General features: G+C 41.6%; 1 protein-coding gene across 10 annotated transcripts in view; it reads right to left on the reverse strand.

The window, feature by feature from the left end:
* The window catches only part of LOC126175285 (solute carrier family 25 member 45-like), a 113,009-nt gene that overhangs the window by 74,870 nt on the left and 13,077 nt on the right, over positions 1-25,062 (reverse strand). For 4 of the 10 annotated variants that reach the window (XM_049921961.1, XM_049921968.1, XM_049921989.1 and 1 more), the window contains exon 2: positions 3,762-3,856. The exons of 4 other annotated variants lie outside the window; for them this stretch is intronic. The gene's annotated coding sequence lies outside the window, so the exon portion shown is untranslated. Of the gene's footprint in view, positions 1-3,761; positions 3,857-9,691; positions 9,740-25,062 lie in introns of those variants that run through there. 2 more of the 10 variants (XM_049921978.1, XM_049922025.1) reach the window with 2 other exon arrangements.

A 25,062-nucleotide genomic window follows, 5' to 3' on the forward strand; every position in this document is an offset into this window, starting at 1 on the left:
ACCACTCAAATTTACCACCTTGCAAGTATCATGTGCCTGTTGCACTTTTTTATTCATGTGCTCAAATTTTGCCAGTTGTTGAGCTCTAGCGTTGTGTTTAATGCATGCCGCCAGCAACCATGATGTACCGTCCATCCTGTTCCAGTCCTATGGTGCTAAGCTGTTTGCCAAGTCCAGGTGTAGTAGAAGCAGAGTCCTGGAGGTGATGTCCAGTCTATGCCGCATATCATGGATCCTTTCCCTTACCAGGGCCATACTGGCACTATGCCACTTTAAAAGTATTCAGAAGGGGCCACAACTGTGCAGTCACTCCTCGAGACCTGCCAATCTCCAGCTTCATCAGCTCTGTGGAGCAAGTGGTCAATACACTACCATCAAATGCTGCAGAAAAGATTTGTAGAGATACATGCAGGGCACTCACAAAAGCCAGACCATCTAAAACAAACATTTCAAGAGATGAGAAGATGGCTCTCAAGAGTTTGCGAAAGATGAAAGTGTAGTGGTGTTACCGGCAGACAAGGTGAATTCTATTGTCGTACTGTTGAAGATCGACTATGACCAGAAGATCAGTCAGCTTTTACAGGACCCTGCTTACAACTAGAGAATGACCCCACCAATAGAGTGGACAGGAAAACCAGAGCTCTGCTCAAGAAAACAGGATGGCCTGAGAAGGTTGTCAAGCAACTGAAAGCTAAGGCACTAGTACCACCTAGATTATATGGATTGCCCAAGGTCCATAAAGAGGGTATTCCATTGTGTCATAAGTTAAGCAATATTGGTGCAGCCATCTACCCTACAGCCACCCACCTTAAGAAGATGTTAGCACCGTATGTGGGAAAGTGCATCCACCACATTTGTAACTCATCAGACTTCATGGAACATCTCAAAAACCTAAGAATCTTTAACAAAGACACCATGGTCAGCTTCAATGTTGTGTCTCTGTTCACTAGGGTACCACTTCAGGACACACTCAATTTAATCAGTGAAAAATTTGGTGGAGCTGTGTTGGACCTTTTCAAGCATATCTTAACATCGACATATTTCCTATGTGGAGACCAATTTCATGAACAGACTGAAGGAGTGGCGATGGGTAGTCCCTTATCTCTGGTAGTGGCAAATCTGTTTATGGAGTGATTCGAGGACAAGGCACTTATGACCGCTGCCTACAAGCCAACCTGTTTCTTTAGGTACGTTGATGACACATTTGTCGTCTGGACACATGGTCAGGATAAACTGCACGAGTTTCTTGATCTGATCTCGAGACGCTCCAGCATTAAGTTCACAATGGTACTAGAAAATAATTGTCAAATTCCTTTCCTAGATGTCCTGGTGAAAAGAAAGACAGACGGCACATTAGGCCATAGTGTGTATAGAAAACCTACACACACCGACCTATACCTACAGGCTGACAGCTGCCATCATCTGGCACAGAAGAATGGGTTGCTGAGAACACTTTTTCACTGAGCCAAAACACTGTCAGACTCAGACAGCTTGGCAGCAGAGTTAGAACACCTACAGCAAGTGTTTGATGACAACGGATACTCAACAAGGGACATCTGCAAGGCGCTACATCCCTCCAGATGACCTGATACTGAGGGAGAAGAACAAGAAGAAGAGGCCAGGAGGGTAGCCTTTCTACCGTATGCAGGACCCGTATCTGCTAAGATCAGCAGAATACTGAAAAAGCACAATATCGAGAGCATGTTCTGACCACAAAACAAGATCAGAGCGCTTCTTGGAACGGTTAAGGATGATCTGGGATTGAGAAAACATGGTATCTACCATATACCATGTGAATGTGTAATGTCTTACATTGGCCAGACCACCAGGACCATTGATATAAGATGTAAATAGCACCAAAGGCATACCAGGCTACGACAAGCCACTAAATCGGCAATAGCAGAACATTGCTTGCAATTTGAGCACACCATGAATTATGATAAAACCAGGATCTTATCTCAGACCATCAAATTGTGGGACAGCGTCATCACTGAATTGATCGAAGTCAAGATGGCAGAGAACCTGATAAACCGAGAAGCTGGATACCAACTCAGCACAGCATGGAGTCCGGTTTTGGACCTATTACAAAAACAATGGGAGAAAACACAAGACCAGGAGAATGACAGGGGCACTGGAGAAAGTTGGAACAGTCGCCAACAGCAACTGCAGCCTGTCAACAGTGCAAAGAACATGCCTGGTGGGCACAGACCTTGTAGGGAATGCCATGAAACAGCTGCCACTGGGGAAAACAGCGGAAGCGGGCACGGACAGAACACCTGGTGACCAACAGACATGGTCACGCTGGAGAAAGTCGGAACAGTCACCAACAGCAAACGCAGCCTTTCAACAGTGCTAGGAATGTGCCTATCAGGTGCAGACATAGTAGTGTACGCCATGAAATGGCAACCACTGGGGAAAATAGCGGAAGCGGGCATGGACAGAAGCCAGAACATCTGGCGACCAACTGACACGGTCGCAGTGGGAGCGGATGGCGTAGGGAATGCCAGACACTGTCCAGATATAAGTAAGGGACACAGTCAGCCTGTTATTCAGTCACACGAAGCACCTGATGAAGATGTCGAGGCACGGCATCTAAATATTGTGTTAGAAAAACACAGACCACCGGCAGTACACCCGCTTCAACAAAATGTCAACATTGCTTTGGTTCACTCCAAGACAACTGGACACTACTGTTGTTGAGACCCCTTCCTGGCACAATGTAACAATGTGGACATGATTGTACCGTGGTATTGACCATCTAGGCATGGTTGAACTACAGACGACATGAGCTGTGTACCTCCTTCCTGGTGGAATGACTGGAACTGATTGGCTGTCAGACCCCCTCCATCTAATAGGTGCTGCTCATGCACGGTTGTTTACATCTTTGGGTGGGTTTAGTGACATCTCTGAACAGTCAAAGGGACTGTATCTGTAATACAATATCCACAGTCAATGTCTGTCTTCAGGAGTTCTGGGAACTGGGATGATGCAAAACTTTTTTTTTATGTGTGTATATTGAGTTCATCAGAAGAAAATGCTGTACATGGCCTGAAACACCTTTTTGAAAATTACCATAACTATTTCACATATATAGACAGCTGTTTATCACTGCACTGCACTGCACTTCCAATTATTAAGTGGACTACTAACTAATTAGTTACCATCACAAACAGCGCCACCATCATTATTTTACTGACAATGAATATGTTATGTCCTTAACTGTATCACAACTGACACAAATAATTTTCAGATCCATTTATAAAATTTTTAATGACTGTCAATACATCAAAAGAATAAGTTATAGTTCAATAAAAAGATTTTCCTGAGCATGTCATCTTTCTTTTGATTTTTGTCTATTATTCATATTGTAGTCTCACTTTCTTTTTTGATTTTTTGAAGCATTGTGACCAGTTTTGTTTGCATTTGTTTATTTATTTCCAATTAAAAGCATCCTCTCTCTCACCTTCTTTTTTTCATTACCTGTTAAAAGTATCCTCCATCACCTTCTTTCTAAATTCAACTTCCATCTTTTGAACATGTTTCCCCAAAATCTACTTAGCCTCCATCTTATAACTGTAAAGTTAGTAGGACTGCATCATTCCTTAAAAATTATTGAGTAATGTTAGCTGCACACATATTACCAGGAATTACATAACTGCCTAATTTGTAATGTCTGAGATAGGAATGACAAATTTGTAGAAAATTCATCATGAAATTGAAGGTAATATAATGTGAAGTTTTTACATTTAAAAAAAGCTTACTCCATGAGCTGTCTGTCTATTGTCCACTTCCAGAGAAAATCAGTCCCAGTTGAAAGAATCTGCATGCAGCTTGACAGCAACCATGGGATCATCACCTACGACACCAATAATGTGACCACATTTAAATATCAGATGGTCTAACACCACAGTCAAATTACTGACATTTTACTTAGAAAATAAATCCATAATCAGCTCTATCATATTGTAAAATATGCATTGTAAAGCATCAAAAAAGCCTGTGGCTACCTGCAGCAACTCATATCTGAGAAACATTTTCTAATCTGAACTTTTGTTGTATTCTGTTTCCCTCAGAAACATAATGCTACTCTTTATTTTACAGAACACTCTGAAGTACTGTGTTCTTGATGCAATGGAAGAAACAAATTAAATAATTTAGTAGCATTTTGCTTATATAAGCCAGTAGACATGCATCCAGTTCCCATCTCATGGCAATTGTATATTGCTAATGATTCATGTTGTTTTACGATTTTCAGAGTCTTCTCCAATATAAATACATGAAAAAATGTTCGCATCACCTCTATTCCAAGAGTTCCGGGGCCTGTACAGTAAATTTGAATAGAGATCAACATAAACATCATTTCCACCCTTTTTATTGCTCATGAAAACCACACAATTCATGTTGTACCACCATAAAGCGAGACCTTAAGAGGTGGAGGTCCAGATTGCTGTACACATCAGTACCTCTAATACCCAGTAGCACATCCTCTTGCATTGATGTATGCCCGTATACATCGTGGTATACTATCCATAAGTTCATCAAGGCACTCTTGGTCCAGACTGCCCCACTCCTAGATCCATCAGAGTGGTTGGTGGGTTATGTCATTCATAACAGCCATTTTCAATCTATCCCAGACTTGTTCAATAGGGTTCACGTCTGGAGAACATGCTGGCTTCTTTAGTTGAGTGTTGTTATCCTGAAGGAAGTCATTCACAAGATGTGCACAATGGAGGCACAAATTGTCGTCCATGAAGAAAAATGCCTCACCAATATGCTGCTCATATGGTTGCACTATCGGTCGGAAGATGACATTCACATATTGTACACAGCCATTACGGTGCCTTCGATGACGACCAGCAGCATATGTCAGCCCCACATAATGCTACCACAAAACAGTAGCGAACCTCCACCTTGCTGCACTCGCTGGACAGTGTTTGTAAGGCGTTCAGCCCGACTGGGTTGCCTCCGAACACATCTCTGACGATTGTCTGGTTGAAGGCATATGCAACACTCATTGGTGAAGAGAATGTGATGCCAATCCTGAGTGGCCCATTCAGCATGTTGTTGGGCCCATCTGTATCATGCTGCATGGTATCATTGCTGCAAAGATGGATGTCCCCATGGACATCAGAAGTGAAGTTGCACATCATGCGCCTACGGCACACAGTTTGAGTCATAGCGTGATGTCCTGTGGTTGCACGAAAACCATTATTTAAACATGGTGGCATCACTGTCAGGGTTTCTCCAAGCCATAATCCATAGGTAGCGGTCATCAACTGCAGTAGTAGACCTTGGGCAGCCTGGGCAAGGCATGTCATTGACAGTTCCTGTCTCTCTGTAATCTCCTCCATGTCCCAACAACACTGCTTTGGTGCACTCCGAGATGCCTGGACACTCCCCTTGCTGAGAGCCCTTTCTCACACAAAGTAACAATGCAGATGCAATCGAACCATGGTATTGTCCATTTAGGCATGGTTGAACTACAGACAATATGAGCCGTGTATCTCCTTCCTGGTGGAATGACTGGAATTGATCGGCTGTTCGACCCCCTCTGTCTAATACACACTGCTCATGCATGATTGTTTACATCTTAGTGATATCTCTGAACAGTCAAAGGGATTGGGAACCCGGGTGGTGCAAAACTTTTTTTGATGTGTGTGTGTGTGTGTGTGTGTGTGTGTGTGTGTGTGTGTGTGTGTGTGTTGTTGTTGTTGTTGTTGTTGTTATTGTTGTTGTTGTATGGGTCTAGGAGAATGAACCTGCTAAAACGGGAAAAATTATCAATGTAGAAGTGTGAGCTGTGTATGATTCCCTGGAGTGATGTCACGGTGTAATTGGCTTACTCGACTTATTGATATTCATCTAGTTATGTAAGAGTTCTTGAGCTGGCAAGAGTTTGAGGGAAATTCAATTTGTGTTATCCTTGTAATTGCTGATACATGTAACAAATACATTATTCATGTTCATGTACATTATTCATGTTAATGTTGGTGCAAGTTATTGTCAATTAGATAATTTTGTTGAATATTAAAAGTTTGTATTAAGTTTAAAGTTGGCAAGATGAAGGTGTAAGATTCTAGATTTGAATCAGCACAAGAAATTGGATTCATAAATAAAACAGATGCATGGTGGTGTGAATTTGATCACTAAAAGTGAAGATAGTCTTCAGAGGTTGATACAATGGGCCTGGACCCTCACAAGTGATGACCTACCATCCATACTTCAATCTACAGTGAGAAATGTGGAATATTAAGAAGAAAAGTGAAGGTGTATCAAAATGCTACAAGTGCAGAGGGGTGGAATAATAGAAAATGTACATAAAAGAAGAAAGTCACTCAAAGCCAGCACATAAATGAAGAACAATGATACAACTACAAGAACTGAATATGTGAAAGAATAGTTCCTCCAGAAGTAAAAGTGAGGGGCTTTTTGTGTATTAATGCTGCACTGCGGTAGCAAGATATGCCCATGTATAGTGAATAGTATTTCTTGCTGCACTCTGCTTACTACCCAGATCATTTTGTTGATGCTATACAAGAAAAAAATTATAATTTGAAGATTGCTTAATTAATGCAATGTTCATCTATTTGAACCTGGTTATTGCAGACAAACCTTGGTCTCCTCCTACAAATTTTACCTTCCCACACTTACATCCATTACCAAACAGATGATTTCCTGATAGCTGAGGATTGCCCTCTGAACTTATCCCTTCTATAGTTAAGTTCTGCCGTAAATCTCTTTTCTCCCCAATTTAATTCAATACCACCTCATTAGTTATTCAGTCTATCCATGTAACCTTCAGTTTCCTTCTATAGCACCACATTTCAAATGCTTATACTCTGAAAATTCTATTGTCCATATTTCACTTCTACATAAAGATATACTACAGACACACTAAAATTTATATTCAGCTGGCAACCTGCCCCACTTTCACATGTGTATGTATCTACTGCCGGACAACTAGTATGACATAGTGCTAATACATTATTCCTTCTTCATAAATCAGTTAGTCTATTAATGAAAACCATATCAAATCAGTACAGTAGTTCCTGAGATTAACCTTCACATACATTGAGAAAAACAAGATGGGCAGTTTTCATAAATGCAAATAATTTTTTCTTTTTCAAAAATGCTTTTCTTGCTACTTGCAGCCTGCATTTTATATTCCCTGTAATTCAGCTATATCTAGTTACTTTTTTGTTTAAATAGTGAAATTCAGCCACTACTTTTGGAGTCTCATTTCTTAATCTAACTCCCTTAAAACTGTCTGCTTTAATTCAACTACATTCTATTGACCCTGTTTCAGTTTTGTTGATGTGCATCTTATAACCTCAACTGATCTTCTAAGTCATTTGCAGTCTCTCATAGAATTACAAACTCATTGTCAAACCTCGAAGTTCAAAATTGGCAAAAGCTTTCTCTAAATTTACAGATGATATAAACACAGATTTGACTTTCTTCAGCCTGTCTTCTAGGGTAAGCTGTGGAGTCAGTACTGCCTGTGTATTCCTACAGAACCAAAACTGATGTTCCACAAGGTAGACTTCTACCAATTTTTACAGTCTTCTCTAAATAATTTGTCAATACTTTGTACCCATCACTTATGAAACTGATAGTTTGGCAGTATCGCATATATCAACACCTTCCAGTTTTAGAATTGGAATTATTATATTCTTCTGAAAAGTCTGAGGATGTTTTACCTGTCTCTCAAATATTGCACACCAGATGATATATTTTTGTCATGGCTGGCTCTCTCAAGGATCTCAATAATTCAGAGGGAAAGTTGTCTACTTCATGAGCCTAGTTTCAACTTAAAGTCTTCCAATGCACTGTGAAATTCTTCTCACAGATTCATAGCTCCCATATCATCTTTATTTACTTCCTCTTTTCCTTATACAATGTTGTCACATTTATTTCCCTTGTATTCCCCTTCTATATATTCCTTCCACCTTTCATCTTTTGGCTTTCAGCTTAGCTCTTGATATTCAAACAGCTGCTTCCTATCCTTCAACAGTCTCTAATTTTCCTAGTGATGACATCTACCTATCTTTTAACTAGTCAGCATGCTCCAATAGCCTTGCATTTGTTCTCTAGTCACTCTTGCTGAGGTATTTTGCAGTTTATGCCAATCTCATTTTCTACACATTCATATTTTGCCTGCTTCAGTTGCTGTATTTTTATTTTTCCTCCTCCCACCAATTAAATTACATAATTTGTGTTTTATCCAAGGCTTTCTACTGGGCCTTGTCTTCTCCCTGTTTGTCCTCTGCTGCCTTCACTATTTCATCTCTCAAAGCTACCTATTCATTTTTTCTATTTTACTCAACTAATCTGTTTCAGTCAATCAATGCCTAATGATCCCTTTGAAACTGTCAACAATCTCTGTTTCTTTCAATATATCCAAGTCACATCTCCCTAATTTCCTATCTTCCTGGAAATTCTTCAGTTTTAGTATTTAGTACATAACCAATAAATTATGGTCTGAATCCAAATATGACCTTGGAAATGTTTTGGAGTATAAAATCTTATTTTGAAATCTCAATCTTACTAATATATAACCTATATGAAAACTTCTAAAGGCTCTAGGCCTCTTCCACATATTCAATCTTCTTTCACTTTGGTGACCAAGCCCCAGCATAACTAGGGCCACAATGCTGTATTCTGAAGACTATGCCCGAGTAAAGCACACTTTGTGGTTTGCTAGATGCACAAGCCACCAGTCACTCAAAAACATGACATTTCATATAAGAACAATGTATGGACATCTAACTACCTTTCCCTTGATAGAAGCTCCCATCTGCTGTCTGTTTCTAGAATTGCTTTGAAAGAAACTGTAGCAAACATAAGAGTTGTCATGACTGACTGACCCAATGTGAGCTCAGTTGTCAAGAGCTTCATGCATGTTCCTGGTAGATTTTTCCTGTTTGCTGTAATTCTGCTACAAATATGTAATATTTGTTTAGTGAGCATAAAATTTGAGAAGTTTAAGAAGAAAAATTCAATGATTTTGGATTGGAGGGAGAAATACCTGAGTGGTAACTTTCTGAAGACATTCATAGTCAGGTAAGTTTCTGTCTGCTACAATTTCTCATCACTAATATCCTTGCTACAGCCACTGCTGCTGTGATTACAATTTAGTTCTGTTTTATTTTTCTTAATCTCATCTTTATTGTGGTCAAATCTCATGACACATATCCAACACAGGTTTCCAAGAGATGCGTGGAGTATACAAGACAATTTACTGGCAAAACAAGCAGGAAAGAAAGAAACTAATAATGCCCTGACTGCAACACACCTCCTGGAACGCCAGTATACTTCATTTTTTTCATAGAAAAGGCAATTACATATGAAATTGTTCAAGATATCAACATAGCAAGACCATGTTGGCTAATACTTCAAGGCCAGATCAATCTGTCATCCAGACAGTTTCCAGAATGAATTTTCACTCTGCAGTGGAGTGCACATTGATGTGAAACTTCCTGGCACATTTAAACTATGTGCTGGATCAAAACTCAAACTTGGGCAAAGGTCTTGGGTTCAAGTCCCATTCTGTAACACAGTCTTAATCTGCCTTGAAGTTTCATTCAAACAGTTGCCACTGCAACTATCAATAAGACTGCTGCCCCACTTCCGGAACCACAGGTTTGTCTGGCTTCTCCACATATACCCCTTCTATTGTGACTGCACTTACATTATGGCTATCTGCATCACTGAGGCACACAAGCAACTCCAGCTCGGCAAGATCCATGTTTCACAAGGGATTTCTTGCATATGATGAAGTTGTCTGTAAAGATGTAGTCTGTAAAAAGCTGCACAAGAATTCACTCTGATCTTGATAAGATTTCAAGGTGGTGCAATGATAGGTATTTTCATTTAAATGTTGAATAACAATTTTTGTGCACTTCACAAATGTGAAAAATGTAGTACTGTGCAACAACATTATCAATGATTCACAAGTGGAATCAGTCAATTGAGCAAAATAGCTGGCTTTAACAGTTGGTAGGGATATGAAATGGAATTATCACATAGGTGCAGTCACAGTGTATTGAAATATAATGAATCGCATTATTCACTAAAGAAATGGATAATAAATTGGATCAGGTAGAACACCAAAAAGTACTGACATTGTGAAAGTCAATACAAAAGTTTCATGAACAGTTGACATGTGATCTATACTCAACAACTGAGACATGTATTAAAATTTAACTTTAATTTAAATGAAATTACCCTATTTAAATCATAAAAAAGAAACATTTTAAGAGGATAAATAAACATCTGTAGCACGGAGTAAGTGAGAAATATTATTACTTTCCTTATCTGTTAATGGATAGAAATGGTAAAATCTTTATTTAATATCAAATCATTTAACTGGAAGTATAACAAAATTCAAAATGTAGAAGAAAGTTGCTGGTTATTACATCTATAGTGTTTGTCAAAACAATATCCATAAAATCAAAGTCAATAAACATGTAGTAAAAGAAATGAAAATTATCAACTGAAAATTATTTGTTGTAAGATAATAGAATTGTATTAAAAAAGAGCTACATTTTGTCAGCCAATTTTACTGCTAAACTTCACATTCTACATATTTTCTTTGTTTTGACTCCAACACAAATGGGGTGCTTGTCTACATGAAGTATCTGTGAGAGGGAGCTCATAGTGTACAGTTAAAGCTAAAGTTATGTAACATAACAACAGTAGTAAAAAAAAAAGTCTGAACTGAAAATATAAAATTTGTCAAGAGCAATATTTTGTTATCTGGCTGAACCTTTTCTGCAACTTTGCCAAAGGTAATAAATAGAAGATATTTTTCAAAACTGTATTTTCATTAACAACACAAGAAATGAGAGCCTAGATTTATCAATTTCATATATTTCTATGCTGTTCCTGGGACCATGATGAATAAATACAAGCAACAGATAAAGCCAGACAAATATTCTAATGTTATCAAACTATGATAATCAATTTTCAAAATTGGTGATAAAATCTTAAAAAATATTTTTGCATGCATAACGTGTGTGTGTGTGTGTGTGTGTGTGTGTGTGTGTGTGTGTGTGTAAGCGCGCGCGTCCATGGTTGGGTGTATCTGTGTGGTTGTGTATGTATGGATGTGTGTACTTTTGCTAGAAACTAGTGTGATTTCGGTTTCCTGTTGCATGTTTATGTGCTACATGCATTGATCAGCTATAAATGATTGGTTGCCTTTCCCTTATTTTATGTTTTAACTTGCATGGAATTTCAGCAGGAAAGATACAGTGATGCAGTAGATAAACTAGGTAGCAAACTTTGGTTTGTTGTTGGGATACTGGGAAAATGTAATCAGTTTATAATAGAGTTAGATTATGGAACACTCACACAGAGCAGCCTAGAATATTTGTCAAGTGTGTGGGAGTCATAACAAACAGGATTAACAGAAGGTACTGAATGTACACAAAGTATGGCAGCACAATTAGTCGCAGGTTTGTTTCATCCACATGACAGTGTCATGGAAATTTACTCCCTTTCACAGATGCCAGCTGAAAGACTACGTACCAATTTTTGAAGTACAGAATTGAGGAATGTACTACAATCCTCTATATATCACTTCTGTATGAGCTGTCAAGACAATGTTAGACTAATTACAGTGTGCATAGAGGTATTTCTGCTGTGATTTTTTCCTTGCTTCCTTTACAAATTAAATGGGATGAAGTCCTCATACACAGTACAATGACTAGTAGCTTGTGCCATGCACTTCACAGTCCAAAGCATAGACACAAATTAGTCTCTCTTTTCTGGGTGGGAAGTTGAGGAGAAGACTATGCTTATTAAGAATGGTTAGTACTTAATTTATTTTGTTGGTCACTCGCAGCGTACCACAACAAAAAGAAAGAGTTGAAAGCAGAAATAAAAGATGAAATTATCACTCTGTTTTAAGCCAAATGAAAACAATATTATTAGTGTGAAAAGAAGCCAGATGACAGTAGAGACTTTTTTTGTCTTTGCCACAATCTACCTTAAATGTACGAAGTGCAATTTTAAGGAATATAAGAGAGATGAGGGAAGAGAGGGGACTAATTTAAAAATAATTACACTAAAGTGAGAAATAAATTTTCCATTATTTCACTGTTTGTATTGATAGAATACTGGTCTCATGCTATTCAGATTGAAGAAATAAGTCTGTGGTGGCAAGTACTGATCTTTATCACAGATCAGCAACATATAACAACTATTTTGTCCTATTGTTTGAGTTGCAGGGAGAATTAAATAATGGTTAACTAAACACTGTGATGAGCTGTGGAGGTGCAGCACAATTACAACCCGAGAGACGTGTTGCTGTGCTGTTTCACAAGTAATATTGTCTTCGCTCCACAGTTTCAGCTGGTGTGAATCGAAGTTTGGGTATTTGGCAACTCATATCTGCCTGTACAATGCATACCCAATTACTTACTTAGTTTCATCGTCTATGGATCATTTGTATGAATAATTGGAATGATGTGGAACACAAACATTTTATATTCACATTACACATTAGTATGTAAATATGTTTACATGGTGACAAATTACAAATGTGTTCTTTGTTTGTTTCTTTCATACAGTTGTCAGTTAGTAATTGCTAGCCACCATTTATTATATACTACAAAAATAATAATAATTCTATGGAATAAAAGGAGTAATCAAGGTGAAATTTTCTCAGTTTATTTTCAAATTTAACATTGCTCTTTGTCAGGTAGGTTAAGTGACCCAAACTTTTGGTTGCACCACTGCGCAACATAACCTTAATGTGCACTAACAAATGTCATTTTTTCTTCTCTTATTGTAATTATGTACATCATTGTTCCTTGTGAACAGCAGTGAATTATTTACAATGTGCTTCATCAGGGAACAAAATAGAGACTGTGAGGCAGTAGTCAGAATGCTTGATTCTTTGAACAAATGTCTACAAGATGACCAGAGTGAGCACTACCTATTTTCCTTACAGTAAATTTTTGAACAACGAACACTTTCTTTCTTAAAGATGAGTTACCCCAAACAATTATTACATATGATGTAATTGAATGAAAATACACAGCATATAACTTACTGATTTCTCACACCCCAAGATCTGCAATGATTCAGAATAAAAATGTGTTTGAACTAAGTCATTTTAGGAGTTCCAGTTTAAATTTTCATCAATATGAACATCTAAAAATTTTGGAGTTCCTATCCTAGTTATTATTTCCTCCCAAGAGTATTGCTGGAGTCATACCTCTAGGTGTGCAGAATGGAATATGTTGTGTCTTTTGAAACTGAAAGACCATTTGCAGAAAAGCACTCAGTAGTACAGGGTGTATCAAAAAGCATCATCCGATTAGGCACATCTACATTTCTGAAACTAATAAACACATACAATGAATTTTATTTTTTGATCAGTGGGAAACTCAAAAAGTTTTTTCATACCTTTTCATGGTGTTCAATATCCCTCCTTGAGATGCATGGAATACACCAATGTGGTATTCAAATTGTTCCCAGACTGCAACAAGCATGTCTTGAGTTACAGCTCGCACTGCTGCTGTTATGCTATGTCTCAGTTCATTCACTGTTGTTGGTAATGGAGGCACATAAACAAAGTCTTCTGCAAACCCGCAAAAGAAATAATCACATACAGTCAGGTCCAGTGACCTTGGAGACTAGTAATGCAAGGTTGAATCATTTGGTCCAGAGTGACCGACCCATCGTTCAGTAATCCTTTGATTTAAAAATTCCTACACTTCCAGACGCCAGTGAGACAATGCCCCATGAAACTGTTCAAATCAGTATCCAACTGTGGGAAAAGAAAGTTCTAAAGTATATTGAGATATGTGCTTCATGTAACAGTGTTCTCGGCAAAGAAAAATGGACATACACCTTTTCACATGACCCTGCACAAAATGCATTAAATTTTGGAGAGTCCCTCTCATATTCTACAGCTTCATGTGGTTGATCCGTATCCCACATGCTCACATTATGATGGTTCAGCTTTCCATTTAAATGGGATGTTGCCTCATCACAAAATACTAAGTGTAGAAGAAAATTGTCATCCTACATCTTGCCAAGAATGAAATTACAGAACTCCATACATTGTCTGTCACCTTCATGAAGAGCTTGCAGTAGCTGAATTTTGTATGGTTTCATGTGTAAACGTCAATGTAAGACTCACAGTGAACAGATTTCTGTGGACTCCTCGTGAAACTATGGCAGATGCCTCTTCTGTGTCACACACTGGCAGATGGCCCAACAATTTGCCTTTACACAAACAACCTGTGTCTCAGAATTGTTCATGCCATCATCTAATGCTCTGTGCTGTAGGAGTTCACACCATACCTAGTATGAAAGGCATGCTGAACAGTTACCACTGACCCACACTGTGCAAAACATAGAACATAACATGCTTTCTGTTGTCCAGACACCTATTTTACTGTAACTGAAGTGGGTGCACACTGCTGTTACCTAGCAGGAACCACGTAAATCTCAAGAGTTTGCTCTTTCCAACAGTACGTTGCTCATGCACATATCTCAAACAACATAATAGTTATGATTTTTTTTTAAATCGGATAATTCTTTTTGACAAATCCTGTACTTTTAAGAATATTATTTATCACATCTTCTCTTGTTGTATGTTTGGAAATGTTACAAAACTAATATCACCTACAAAAAGAACTAATTATTCTTGTTGTACAAGGGATTTTTACTTTTTTCAAACTCTGGTCACTAAATTAAAAAAGCACGTAAGAAATCTGATGAAGCTTTGCCTTGATGTGTTGACAGTGACTCTAGTATGCCCGTCAATTATGTTGCATCACACTTTTCGTTTCCAAATGCAGTGTGAGGAAATAAAGATGCCTAGAACAATAGTGACTCGTGCCAGGTGTTAATTGCATGCTGTCATTCGCTGAGGGTTTCTGACCAATATCATGCAATCCACATACATAACTGTCATGTGTGACAGCAAAGAGTTGTAATTTTGCAGAATCTCACTGCAGCTGCAATAAGGATACTTCTGCAGTGTTTTTAGTGGGAAGTGTTTGATCGCCCACCATACAGCCTGGATATTCATCCTTTGCCCACATGAACAGCTGGCTATGAGGAACAGCACTTTGGCACAGATAAAAAACTGCAAACCAGAGTAAGGAAGTGGTGGAAAGCACTGTCACCTGGCTTCGTTGACAAGGGTATTGGAAAATGGGCCCAATGCCATGACAACAGTCTAAGTTGGAGTGGCGACTATATAGGGAAGTAGCAGGAAGGTGTAGCTAAATGTTGAAAACAAAACATTTTTTTATTTTCACTGTGGTTTCCATTTCATGACCAAATGGAAGTTGAAAAAAAATAGTACCCTTATCGTGGTGTCAACGCCAGACACCACACTTGCTAGATGGTAGCCTTTAAATCAGCCGAGGTCCACTAGTATACGTCGGACCTGCGTGTCGCCACTGTCAGTGATTGCAGACCGAGCGCTGCCACACGGCAGGTCTAGAGAGACGTCCTAGCACTCGTCCCAGTGTACAGCCGACTTTGCTAGCGATGCTACACTGTTAAATACGCTCTCATTTGCCGAGACGATAGTTAGCATAGCCTTCAGCTACGTCATTTGCTACGACCTAGCAAGGCGCCATTACCAGTTTATATTGAGATTGTTATTAATGTACAGTCAAGAGAGATGTTCAACAATTGTGGATTAAAGTTAAGTATTCTACCAGTTACCTCCTGTTTTGCTAGTCTTATTTCTCTGACCTGTTCCAGACCTCACGCCAGCCTGCATGAGCTTAAACGCGTGCCTTTCGGCTTCCTCCAAACCCCGTGAATTGGCTCCTGCCAAATCACAACACATGCGGCATTGGCACAGCCGGAGTGGTCACGCCAATTTGGATCCCATCCTCGTCGCCATGTGTTGTGATTTGGCAGGAGCCAATTCACGGGGTTTGGAGGAAGCCGAAAGGCACGCGTTTAAGCTCACGCAGGCTGGCGTGAGGTCTGGAACAGGTCAGAGAAATAAGACTAGCAAAACAGGAGGTAACTGGTAGAATACTTAACTTTAATCCACAATTGGTGAACATCTCTCTTGACTGTACATTAATAACAATCTCAATATAAACTGATAATGGCGCCTTGCTAGGTTGTAGCAAATGATGTAGCAGAAGGCTACGCTAACTATCGTCTCGGCAAATGAGAGCGTATTTGTCAGTGTAGCATCGCTAGCAAAGTCGGCTGTACACTGGGGCGAGTGCTAGGACGTCTCTCTAGACCTGCCATGTGGCGGCGCTCGGTCTGCAATCACTGACAGTGGCGACACGCGGGTCCAACGTATACTAGCGGACCGCGGCCGATTTAAAGGCTACCACCTAGCAAGTATGGTGTCTGGCGTTGACACCACACTTATATTAGAGAGAAGGTCATTTAAGAATATGAGAAGCAACATTGGACCTAAGATAAAGCCTTACAGAATCTCCCCAGTCAGAAGATTCTCTGCTGCTTACATTGGTTGAATTATTAAGTATAACTTACTGCAATCGTTTGGTTTGTATCATTAGCTGCAACAGGTAGAAGCATGCTTTGTTGATGGTGCACATTTTCGCAATTTTGACTGAGATAAGCACATGTTGCAGTGTCCTCCTTTGGCACACAAATGTAGAAATTGGCACAGACACAGTCAAATGAAAAATCCATGCAATTCACCTGTTTATTTATATGTATAAACTGAATCCAGAATTTTCCTTTGTGTGAGATCACGCGTACAAAATTCATGTGCCAATTTGAAAGTCTAGATTTCCATGTTTTACTGTTTGTGTCATTTCTCCATAAGCTTCCATTAATTGTACAATATCAATTTGTATTGTCAAATACTATGAAATTTAAAACATTAACATCATATCAGCATTTGTGATTAACAGTTACTGCCACTCTGAATTTCACTGTATATCAATGCAAATAAATGTACATTTTGGGGAATTTTCAGAAGTTACCATTGTCCTGTGCATAATCTACTTTGCACAAAAACCAACATTTTTTATTTAGTTACAGTGGCAGATATCATAACTAACATATTGTGTGATGTCTAGTTTTCTCTTATAGAGGAGTATATACACTGAAGAAACGAAGAAACTGGTACACCTGTCTAATATCGTGTAGGGCCCTGCGAGCATGTAGAAGTGCCCCAACATGATATTGCATGGACTTGACTAATGTCTGAAGCAGTTCTGGAGGAAATTGACACCATAAATCCTGCAGGGCTGCCCATAAATCCACAAGTGGTGAAAATCTCTTCTGAACAGCACACTGCAAGGCATCCCAGATATGCTCAATGATGTACATGCCTCAGGAGTTTTGGGGCCAGTGGAAGTGTTTAAACTCAGGAGTATACCTGGAGCCACTCTGTAGCAATTCTCAACGTGTGGGGTGTCATATTGTCCTGCTGGAATTTCCCTTGTCTATTGGAATGCACAAGGGACATGAATGGATGCAGATGATCAGACAGGATGCTCGATACAAACTGAAACTAGTGTCATCCGACCAGGCAAAATGTTTCCAATCGTCAACAGTGCATTGTCAGTGCTGACAGACCAAGGCGAGGCATAAAGCTTTGTGTCATGCAGTTATCAATGGTACACAAGTGGGTCTTCAGCTCTGAAAGCCCATATCAATGATGTTACATTGATAGGTTCGCACACTGATACTTGTTGATGGCTCAGCATTGAAATCTGCAGCAATTTGCAGAAGGTTTGCACTTCTGTCACATTGAACCATTCTCTTCAGTCATTGTTGGTCCCATTTTTGCAGGATCTTTTTCCAGCTACAGAAATGTTGGAGATTTGATGTTTTACTGGATTCCTGATATTCAAGGACCACTCATGAAATGGTCGTACCGGAAAATCCCCACTTCATCGCTATCTCGGAGATGCTGTGTCCCATTGCTCATGCACCAATTGTAGTGGTAGTAACTGATCTAACAACTCCACCAGACACTTGCTTTATATAGGTGTTGCCGACTGCGGTGCCGTATTCTGCCTGTTTACATACCTCAGTATTTGAATACGCATTCCTGTATCAGTTTCTTTGGTGCTTCATTGTATTAACTACAATCATCATGAATTAACTCTATTTCTAAATTTGCTAATAACTATAATTAATCTCAAAAAGTTTTAAGAAACTAGTAATTTTTACCACAGATTTTTCTGTTGGCTTAGTAGAGAACTTGTTTGTGTATTTGATTCAGTTGTTATATGGAATTAGTAATCTTTTTAGCTTGACAGATATAAAAGATAATCAACAGGTTTAATTTAAAGTTATTTGTTGACTATCCTCTAACACATTTGTGCCAGCCAAAATGCAGTCTCACTGCAAATGCTATTCTCAAACATGGGACGAGTTATTGATTTTTATTTTTTTCTTTTCTTTTTTTTTGTTTTTGTTTTGTGGCGCACAACTACAATGGTCATTAGCGCCCAGACTAAGTTAGGAATGCACCGCAGTGCACAAGATTAAAACAGCAACTAAAAGGGACAACACTATAAAAGACATATTAACAGGCATAGGATTAAAAAACAGCTTAGACAGGTTTGTCAAGTGGATAAAACGAAGAATGCGAGCAGCTGCTCCTGGGTCATCCGCTAAAATGGCATCCAGAGTACATGGCAGGCCAAGATCAATGCGCAGTGTATTAAAATTCGGAGAGGACGTTAAAATGTGGCATACCGTCAGCAATTGCCCACATGGGCAGAACGGCATTGGCGCAGCCATCAGCAGATGGCGATGGCTGAACTGGCAGTGTCCAATTCGTAACCGGGCCAAAATGACCTCCTCCCACCGAGAAGGGTGTGAAGAGGTCGTCCAAGCCGTGGGAAGAGGTTTCAAGGCCTGAAGCTTGTTGTCTGTAAGTGTAGCCCAATCAGCATGCCACAGCGATAAAATGCGCTGACAAATGACCCTGCTACAATCTGATGAAGGGACACAACAAGAAGCTGTCCGAGGCTGGAGGACCGCAGCCTTGGCCGCGGCATCTGCAGCTTTGTTCCCAGGGTTACCGACATGGCCAGGAACCCACATAAAGGTAACCAGAGAACCGTCATTCGCCAGCTGCTGAAGAGAGCGTTGGATCCGGTGCACAAAAGGGTGGACCGGATACGGATCACTGAGGCTCTGGATGGCACTCAGGGAATCGGAGCAAATGACATAAGCAGAATGTCGGTGGCGGCAGATGTAAAGAACAGCCTGGTAGAGGGAAAATAGCTCAGCTGTGAAGAACGAACAGCCGCCATGGAGCCGGTATTTGAAACTGTGTGCCCCGACAATAAAAGAACGCCTGACACCATCATTGGTCTTAGAGCCATCTGTATAAATGAAGATCATATTAATGAACTTCGAACGAAGTTCGACAAAATGGGAGCAGTATACCAAAGCTGGGGTAACCTCCATTGGGAGCGAGCTGAGGTCAAGGTGAACGCGAACCTGAGCCTGGAGCCAAAGTGGCGTTTGGCTCTCGTCCACTCAAAAGGTTGCAGGGAGTGAAAAATCAAGGTGCTGAAGGAGGCGATGAAAGCGAACTCCAGGGGGTAGCAGGGCAGAGACATGCAACCCGTATTGACGGTCGAGAGATTCATCAAAAAAGGAACGATAAGACGGGTGGTCGGGCATTGACAATAGCCGACAGGCATACCGACAAAGCAGTAGGCTAGTGGCAATTCACCGGCTTCAGCATGAAGACTCTCGATGGGACTAGTATAGAATGCTCCGATCGTAAGACATAAACCCCAATGTTGTATAGAGTTGAGGCAGCGTAAGATGGACAGCCGTGCAGAGGAGTATACGAAGCTCACATAATCCAGCTTTGAGCGGACGATCGACCGATATAGGCGAAGCAGGATGGTTCGATCCGCTCCCCACGACATACCGCTGAGAACACAGAGGACATTTAGATAACAGGTACAACAGACAGCCAAATATGACACATGTGGAGACCAGCTAAGTTTCCTGTCAAATGTAAGACCTAAAAATTTTGTTGTCTCCACGAATGGGAGAGCAACGGGACCAAGTCGTAAGGACGGTGGGAGAAACTCTTTGTAGCGCCAGAAGTTAATACAGACTATCTTCTCGGAAGAAAAACGGAAGCCATTGGCGACACTCCAGGAGTAAAGACGGTCAAGACAATGCTGAAGACAGCGCACCATGAAACATGTACGCTGCAATAGATGGTAAAATCGTCCACAAAAAGGGAGCCTGATACATCAGCTGGGAGGCAATCCATTATGGGATTGATTGCTCTGGCGAAGAGAGCGATGCTCAAAACTGAGCCCTGTGGCACCCCATTCTCCTGGCAAAAGCCGTTTGACAGGACAGAACCCACACGTACCCTGAACTGTCGATCCATTAAAAATGCACGAATAAAAAGGGGGAGGCAACCGCAAAGGCCCCATGTATGCATGGTGCGGAGAATGCCTGCTCTCCAACAGCTGTCGTAAGCCTTCTCCAAATCAAAGAACAAAGCCACAGTCGGGCGCTTCCGCAAGAAGTTATTCATAATGAAGGTCGACAAGGTAACCAGATGGTCAACAGCAGAGTGGCGCCTACAAAATCCACATTGTATATTGGTAAGTAGGCATCGAGATTCGAGCAGCCAAACCAAATGAGAGTTAACCATTCACTCCATCACCTTACAGACACAGCTGGGAAGGGAGATGGGTCGATAACTGGAAGACAAGTGCTTGTCCTTTCCCGGCTTAGGAATCAGGACACCAATAGACTCGCGCCAGCATGTGGGAACATGACCCTCAATCCAGACACGATTATAAGTATGAAGAAGAAAACCTTTACCTGCAGGAGAAAGGTTCATCAGCATCTGAATATGAATAGAATCAGGCCCTGGAGCGGAGGACCGTGACCGGGCAAGTGCATTTTCGAGTTCCCGCATGGTGAATGGGGCATTATAACTTTCACGATTCGAGGAGCGGAAGTTAGGTGGCCTTGCCTCCTCTGCCTGTTTTTGGGGGAGGAAGGCAGGGTGGTAATGAGCGTAGCTCGAAACCTCTGCAAAAAAGCGGCCGAAGGCATTGGAGACATCCTCAGGGGCCACAAGGACGTCATTCGCGACCGTAAAGCCAGAAACTGGTGAGTGGACCTTAGTGCCAGATAGCCGGCGCAGGCTACCCCAGACAACAGAAGAAGGAGTAAGACAGTTGAAGGTGCTTGTGAAAGCAACCCAGCTGGCTTTCTTTAATAACACGACGATGCTGCGCACGTAATCGTTTATAATTGATACAATTCACCATTGTAGGTTGGCGTTTAAAGGTGCCATAAAGCACGTCGACGAGCACGTAAAGCGTCTCTACATGCTGCGGTCCACCAGGGGACCGGTACGCAACGTGGAGAAGAATTAGTGTGAGTGATGGAATATTCAGCAGCAGTGAGAATGACATCCGTGAGATGTGCGACCTTACTATCGCAGCTTGAGAAGGTTTGATCCTGAAAGGTCGCCCTGGAAGAGAAGAGCCTCCAGTCTGCTTTGGAGATGTTCCAACTAGTTGAGCACGGAGAGGGGGTATGATGCAGGAGATGGATAACACAAGGGAAGTGGTTGCTCGAATACGTATCAGAGAGTGCATACCACTCAAACCAGTGTGCAAGTTGGGTAGTACATATAGAGAGGTCTAAATGGGAATAGGTGTGAGTTGTGTCTGAAAGAAAAGTAGGGGCACCAGTATTGAGGCAGACAAGATTGAGGTGGTTGGAAAGGTCTGCTAACAGGGAGCCTCTTGGGCAGGATGTTGGAGAGCCCCAAAGGAGATGGTGGGCATTGAAGTCTCCAGTTAACAAAAATGGTGCAGGTAGCTGAGCAATAATTTGCATCATGTCTGCCCTGGTACGCCAGACGACAATGGAGTGTAAATGGTACAAATGGAAAATGTAAAAGTGGGGAGAGTAATTTGGACAGCAACTGCCTGCAGGCTGGTGTGCAATGTGATGGGATCGTAGTAAATATCATCCTGGACCAGCAACATAACCCCTCCATGAGCCGGAATACCTGCCACAGGGGGTAGGTCAAAATGCACAGAGGCATAGTGTGCCAAGTCAATTTGATCACATGGGGGTAGCTTCATTTCCTGGAGAGCTACGACGAGTGGACAGTGCAAGTGTAGCAGCAACTTTAAGTCCTCTCAGTTGGAACGAATGCCGTGAATATTCCAATGAAGAAGTTCCATCGTGAGAAGAAAAAGGAGAAGGAAGAATGGGTCACCTCGAAGGCCGCTGAGGGCCTGGCTTCGAGCAAGCACTGCCGCCGTTATCAATAGGCAGAGAGTCATCGTCCATTGGTTCAATAGGTTCGTCAGCCATCTGACTTCTGGGTCTTAGTCTTGGCAGAAGCTAATAAAGGTGCTTGTGTCTTAGGGGTGATGGGAGGAATAGGAGACGTTGACAGGGCGATCTTAGCACTGGCCGAACGGACAACCGTAGTGCTGAAGGTCAGATCACATGTCTGTGTCGCCACCTCCCTGGTAGTCTGAGGAGAGGCGAGGACAGTACTGTATTTCCCTGCTGGGAGCAGTGTGGGCTTCCTACTAGCAAATAGCTTGCGAGCAGCGGAGGTGGACACTTTCTCTTTGAACTGAATTTGCTGTATACAGCATTCATCCTTGTAGATGGGACAGTCGCGGGAGGACACTGCATGGTCACCCTGACATTTCACACAACGAGGAGACGGAGGTGGACAGTCACCCTCATGGGCGTCCTTGCCACAAGTGACACATTTAGCTGCATTAGAACAAGACTGGCGAGTGTGATTAAAACGCTGACACTGGCAGCAGTGCGTAGGTGTTGGGGCATAGGGAGAACAGAAATTACCTTGTAGCCCACTTTGATGTGCGACGGCAGCTGAACACTATCAAAGGTCAAGAAAAGTGTCCGGGTCAGTACAAGGTCATTGTTGACCTTTTTCATGACCCTATGGACAGCTGCCACACCCTGCTCAGTGAGGAAAGACTGAATCTCCTCGTCAGTCAATCCGTCAAGTGATCTAGTATATACCACACCACGCGACAAATTCAAAGTGTGGTGAGCCTCCACCCAAACAGGGAACGTGTACAGGAGTGTGGCCCGAAGCAGTTTTTGTGTCTGAAAGGTGCTCTCAGTTTCTAACAACAAGGTACTGTTACGCATCCTGGTACAAGACTTGACTGATCCAGCTATGGCATCTACGCCCTTCTGGATAACGAAAGGGTTGACAGATGAAAAATCCTTTCCATCCTCAGATCGAGAAACTACGAGGAACTTTGGGGCAGACGGTAGTACTTTTGTCACTGGTGGCTGGTCAAGTTTCCATTTTTGGGCAGAAGTCGAAGGAGAAGAAGAAGAGAAATCCATTGCGGAGGAATTCCCCACAATCACCAGCATCTTCGATGGCATGCTCCTTCCTTGTGGGGACCCCCTCAGGGGGCACTCCCGCCTTAGGTGAATGTTTACACCTCAGGTCACACCTCCCAAGAAACAGACGGTGGGACCAATCGGCATGGTCGGAAGGTGTCAGCTCAGGCAATCACCCCTCCCCGGGCCTGGCCTTTAGCAGGGGGTACGTGCGTGCCTTACTTGTCTACCCAGGGGGCATGCACAGGGAGGAAAGAAGAAGAGGGAAAAAAAGGGAGAGAGGGAGAGAAAGGACAGACTGTCTCAACGCCGAGGCGGAGACCAGAGGGTGGACAAGAAGGCAAGGAGAAGAAGGCAAAGAGAAGAAGTAAGGAAGACAGTGAGAGGGAGAAGGACAAAGAAAGGAACCAAACAAAGGAAGGAAGAAAGCAGAATAAGTGAAAAACCAAAATGACCACAAATATAAGCCATGGAACCATCCGTCTCCGGACGCAGGTGCAAACTACCCCCTTGAGGGAGAGGGACTCCTTTTAGTCACCTCTTACGACAGGCAGGAATACCTCAGGCCTATTCTAACCCCCAGACCCGCAGGGGGGCAGTTGGTTGATGTTTGCAAGCAGCTGGAAATCACCGTGACTACTGTTGATTAATTGGCAGCTTTGAATTTGAGAGTTGGGAGTGCTCCTGAGATTCATGTACCTGTGGTATCCATACCAAGGTACTTCAAATACTATCCTCTCCTGCAGAAAGTATTCGATCTGTCATTACTCGTCCACTTGATGACAAGTGGGGTTTCAGCGGTAGATCTAGGTGTCCTGTACAGGGTGGATATGAACCAGGAAGGACTCAGGGTGATATGCCAATCCCCTTACCAAAAATTTTAAGGTGCTGTCTTTCAATGAAAATGAGCCAGTGAGACTCACATCATCTGTTCTGGGGAAACCTGTTTTTTATGGTGTCAAGAGGAGGCAAACGCAAAAGGGTAGAGATCTATAAATCATTGGCAGTTCAAATGTACATTGTGCCTTTGGGAAATAGCAGCAAGGGACCGAAAGGACACCAGGTGCACTCCATGTGTATGCCCAGGGTCTCATTCAACACAATGAAGAGGCTATTCTGACAGCAATAGGGGAAACAGTGTGCGACCAATTGCAGCTTGTGGGGCATCATGGAAAAATGGTGCCCGTCATCTGGGCTACAAGGTCATATTTGGAACAGTACAGTGACTAGCAGAAAAAGTGGAGATGACCGGACTTGCACATGGAGTTTAAACAAAGCTCCCAATTTGCAGTATTGTCTCCAGAATTTATTGTGGCCACTGGATTCTCAGTCAAATATAAGAAATGGACTAGAGACTTCAAAGGTTCTGTGACAAGCTAGGCCGTGTCTTCCTGGACTTGCGCCATTGCATTGAGAGCTGTATGGTCCCCATACATGGGTCAGGTGTGCACTACACTTCTGGGGCTGCTACCCAGGTAGGTGACTGTGTGTAATGTGCACACAAGGGTTTTTTAGATTAGGGAACTCTCCACCCAATCCAGAAAATGATAGCTGTATGAAACACAAATGTATCAGTTTAGGATCAAAAGAAATGCCTCCCGCAGGTGAGAGTATTAAAATCCTTGTGGTTAACTGCCAAAGTATTCACAACAAAGTGCCAGAGGTCGAAGTACTACTGATAAGCAATGAAGCTCACATACACTAGGGTAACAAAGG

The sequence above is a fragment of the Schistocerca cancellata genome, chromosome 1 (assembly GCF_023864275.1).
Source record: "Schistocerca cancellata isolate TAMUIC-IGC-003103 chromosome 1, iqSchCanc2.1, whole genome shotgun sequence".
Taxonomy (NCBI): domain Eukaryota; kingdom Metazoa; phylum Arthropoda; class Insecta; order Orthoptera; family Acrididae; genus Schistocerca; species Schistocerca cancellata.